The 5,000-nt window shown below is 41.8% G+C and overlaps 1 protein-coding gene across 1 annotated transcript in view; it reads right to left on the bottom strand.

Moving 5' to 3' along the window:
• LOC135114812 (ADP-ribosylation factor-like protein 4C) overlaps positions 1-1,832 on the bottom strand; it is a 37,676-nt gene extending 35,844 nt beyond the window's left edge. The window contains exon 1 of the mRNA XM_064030912.1: positions 1,676-1,832. The gene's annotated coding sequence lies outside the window, so the exon portion shown is untranslated. The remainder of the gene's footprint in view (positions 1-1,675) is intronic.
• Positions 1,833-5,000: the final 3,168 nt, after the last annotated feature.

The following is a 5,000-nucleotide window of genomic DNA, read 5'->3' as shown; positions in this document are numbered from 1 at the left end:
ATGACGTCTTATGCATGTTCAAATCATCTGTAATTCATTTAATATTCGTGTAAAATCGTGTTTATTTATTCATATAAGTGTTTTGAGATTGCGGTGATGCTTCAGCTGCGTTCATCTCCTAATCCTATTATAATTTGTATGTAGGTCGTCAGATGCCTTCGCTATAGGGCAATATGCTTTCAGGCACCTGTGAGTTTAGATTAGGTTGGGTGTGGGAAAGGTTAGGTTAGATTAGGTTACGTTAGGATAAGTAATGTAATCTGACTTAACCTAACTGGTCCCAAAATTGCTAATGTGTAAGCTAACCTAACCTAACCTAACCCCAAGACATTGCTTACGTGTAACTTAATTGAACCTAACCTACCTAAACGTGCCCTAGACGTATAACTAGCCATAAAACTTACCCTAACCTAACCCATAAACATGCCTAACACGACTTTATCTACCTCATTCATTACTTTATACTTTATCTCGATACTAACTTCACCAACATCACAAAAACAGATGGCATAACTTTACTAACCTTACCTAACATAACAATCATAACTTAACGGACCTTTCAAATCCCAAAATACAGCAACATTTATCCTAACGAAACATCCACCCTAAAAATTCCAGAAAACAAACAGACTTACCCCACAACCCGCCAAAAAAAAAAAAAAAAAAAAACAGAGATTTACCCTAACAAACCGCAAATACATAGCCAGCATCACTTAACTAAACTTAGCCAAATACAACCCCTCCCCTGCCCCCCCCCCCCCCAAAAAAAAAACAGGTCTACAAGCGCCCATGTGATCCCCTTGTGTATTCCCATGTAAGCCCTTCCATCTACGTGTGAGTCATTTGCATGCAGATTAAGTAGACTTCCACCGCTCACCTGTATAATGAATTCAGAACACCAAGGGAACGACCAGTCTCTCTCTCTCTCTCTCTCTCTCTCTCTCTCTCTCTCACCTGCCCCAGAAACCACCACCCGACCTTCAGCTAATTAAAAATAACAAGACAGGGCCGTGCCGCGTGGGAGGGGTGTGTGTGTGTGTGTTGGTGCCTTCTCCACGGCCGTCCTCGCCTCCACGCCCACACACCGCGAGTACAAACAAGGAACGTTTCTTATGTGGTTTATAATAAAGTTAGGATCGTCTTGTACTCCTAAGCATCCTCTTCTCCTCCTCCTGGCACCGTTACTCTCCCAGCAGTCTCTCCCAACACTCTCCCAGCCACACGAGACCTCCCAGCCCTCGAGAGATTAAAGAGAGTACAAGTGGGTGATGATTAACGAGCACTCGAGTCGTTATAAGCGCTGGAGACATAAAGCGACTTCTATCGTCTATAAAACAACGATTATCATGAGTATAAACGAATGAATATCTGTAAACACAAGATGGTATGGGGTATGACTCACTTGACTCACTCACCCAGTCACTCCTTCATTCGCTCACTCGACTTTTAGTATCTATAACACAACGGTAAACATAAATATAGACGAATGAATCTATAAACACAAGAAGGTATAGGGTATCTCACTCACCCACTCGATATTACAAACAGTGGGGACATAAAGGCTATTTCTAGGATCTATAAAGAAACAATACTCATAAGAAACAGACGAAAGAATATCCTAAGGTACTCAAGGTATGACTCACCCACTCACTCACTCACACACAGATTCACTCACCCACTCGACCCGCTCCTCCTATGCCAGGCAGACGGTGGCGGTGGCGGGAGGCGGCTGGCTCTTCCTTGAACGTCCCTCGGCACTTGGCTCTCCTGGCACTGACTGACACTAAAGCCGGGCACCACCCACTGCCCCTCTGGCACCCGCGCGCATGAATGGACACGCTGTTGGCCAGTCGCGGAAAAACTGTCGTACTGTAGCGAGCCAGTAAGCCGAGACGCACAGCTACACTTGCCCAGAAACTCAGACCGAGACCCAGGCAGGTGGTGCGTGGGGCAGGGGCATTGCTATGAGGGAACAGGGGTGAGGGAGGGGTAGGGAGGGGTAAGACAAGACATGGACGGGGCATAGGGGAGGCGACAGGGCATGGAAGGCAGGACGGGGTGCATGAGGGAAGGGACTGGACAGGGAGGGAGGGGGCAAAGCTAAAAGGGACAGGAGCGGGAGGAAAGGGATGGAGCTGGAGGTGAGGCGAGAGAGAGAGAGAGAGAGAGAGAGAGAGAGAGAGAGAGAGAGAGAGAGAGGTCCTAACTTCAGCATATACAAGGTGAGCGTGTCCTGATCCTCCCCTGCTGAGTGTGGGGCACTGACACCTCTGCTAAATGAAAAGCAGGGACGTGTGACTTGTGTGATCTGAACCCGCCCTGCTGAAATGAAGAAAAAAAACCTTATGCCCTTCGAGATACACCCTATCACGTAATTAAAAAAACGCATAACCAAAACAATCAATAAAACAACATCTCCAAAACAACAGGAACACCAAAACACAATTCCCTAAGCGGACAAGACAAAACGTTGACTTTCATATGGACTAATACTGTCCTCCTGAACCTTCCCTGCTTAGTATCAGAAAACCTCACGTGCCCAAAATCAGCAGGTAGACACAAACCAAGATCTCGAACCAGGTGAGACAGGGTGGTGACTTGTGTCTGACTTGTGAGTTTACGTGAGTTAAATTTGATGGCTGACTACATTGCAATAAGACAAAAGGAAGGAAAGGAAGTAGAGGAGGAAATAAAAAAAAGAGAGAGAAAGAAGATAAAGATGAGGAGGAATTAAATAGGTGCAACGCGGGTCTGGTTATAATGTAATAAGGCAGAAAATAAAGAAAAGGAAGGAGAGGAGAAGGAGATAAAAGAGGAAGAGAAAGAAGAGGAAGGAGGAAATAAAAAGCGGAGCTAAAAGAGAAAGAATAAGAAGAAGAAGAAGAAGAAGAAGAAGAAGAAGAAGAAGAAGAAGAAGAAGATGGAGAAGAAAAGAAAGTAGAGAAGGAAGAAATTAAAAAGAAGAGAAAGAAGAGGAAAAGGAGGAGGAAAAAGTTGCAGCATGGATCTGGCAGCTCCCTCTTTGTGCTACAGTCTCCTAAAAATGTACTACTGTAGCTTTGCAGAGATAAAATTAGCCTCAAATATATAATTTTCCTCTTTGTCCATCCAAACACTTTACAACGGTGATCCTAAGATGATCTTAAGACGATGATGGCAGTGAAAGGATTAAACGTGACTTACTGAGTGCTCCCTGGTGTGAATGAGTAACAGACACACAGACACACAGACTTCTACTATACACCCTGAAAAAAAGAGAGAATAACTACACATCCTTAAGGTATTGTAGGAGTGAATAGCAGACACACAGACAGACACAGACACACTTCTTCCATGCACCCTGAAAAGAAGTTAGTAAATACACATCCTTAAGTATTGTAACAGTGAATAACAGACACACAGACACATATATACACAAACACACACAGGCACACCTCTACTAAACACCATGAAAAAAAAAAAAAAGTTGGTGAATACACGCCCTTAAGTATTAAACCAGTGACCAACCCCTTCCCTCTACCCCGTCTTCCCCTCCTACCTCCCTCGCCCCTCCCGATGGTGACGACAATAACTCACCCTCGCCTGCACCTTCAGGAATGAGGAACTTACTGAAGGGGTCAACCAACGGGGAAAGAAAAACATAACCTCTATTTGAACCTCCGCGAAGCCTCCCCGCGCAGACGCAATGACCTTAAAAGCGGGGAATAATAAAACAGAAGCGGTTCCTCGCCCTGTCCTACCCCCGTCCCCGTAACGAAGAACACAAGGGGGCAGTTCTCGCGCCGCTAATTAGAATGGTCTGATAATTAGTGAACGGGTGGTGTTGTGTAATCATCTGCTTCTGTCTGTGTCTGTATGTCTGTTTGTGTGTTTGTGTGTGTGTGTGTGTGTGTGTGTGTGGTCCTGTGTGAGGTGTACTGATATGTGCATGCTACCTAACAGCAGTGTGTGTGCGTGTGTGTGTGTGTGTGTGTGTGTGTGTCCCGTGCAGTGATATGAAAGATACTGAAATGTCTTGAGTGATGACGATAAGGAAAACTGAAAATTAATTGTAGATCAGTGTAATAAAAAAGGGTAGGGTACACGCCACCACCATCACTACTACTACTACTACTACTACTACAATTTCAACTAAAGTCTTGAACACAAAAAAGTTAAAAAACACGAATATTGACACAACTGAAGCATTAAGAATTAAACACATATTTTAATTAATTTCTTGAGAGAGCTCAAGCAGAGTCAATAAACAAATGAATAAACATGTATCAAGATAAATAAGTAGATAAATAAATAAATAAATAAGTCTTTTCTTTATTTTTGAGAAAGAACCAAACTATCAACAAAAATAAATAAAGAAATAGGCAAATTAATAGATAACAAAATAAATAAATAAGTACATAAATAAATAAATAAATACAATACACAAACCAAAATATATTCAAACCTAAATTTTATTACGTAGTTCAATTTTTTTCCACTTCCATCATTAAAAAAATTAAAAATACGGAAGAGAGAGAGAGAGAGAGAGAGAGAGAGAGAGAGAGAGAGAGAGAGAGAGAGAGAGAGAGAGAGAGAGAGATACACAGACGTTTTTATTCCCATTCTCTCTATATAAAATCTTGATGCTAAACGTGAAGTGAGACGCTTGTGACAGATACGTTGGATGATTAAATTAATGAATGTTGGTGTTTGTTTTCTCTTGACGTTATCATAATATTACCCTCGGGAATGTTGAGGTCGTGATAAAGAACGGGTGAGAGTCTGGGTGAGTCACTAGTAGTACAAGTATTTTTTTTCTTCTTTTTTTTACTCGTATTCATTCAGTCATTCATTTATTTATTCAAACTTTCTTTCTTTTTATTCCTTTTTTTTCCTTTTCATTTATTTATTTTTTTTGTTTTCATTTTCTTCCTTTTCTTCTTCCTTTTTTCTTTCATTTATTTAAACTTTATTTCCTCCTTTCTTCTTTTATTTGTTGATTCTTTTTTTTCTCTCCTGCT

This window comes from Scylla paramamosain, chromosome 28, assembly GCF_035594125.1.
Source record: "Scylla paramamosain isolate STU-SP2022 chromosome 28, ASM3559412v1, whole genome shotgun sequence".
In the NCBI taxonomy this organism is placed as follows: domain Eukaryota; kingdom Metazoa; phylum Arthropoda; class Malacostraca; order Decapoda; family Portunidae; genus Scylla; species Scylla paramamosain.
Note: the sequence above shows the minus strand (reverse complement) of the source record. Positions and strands in the feature narration are given on the sequence as shown.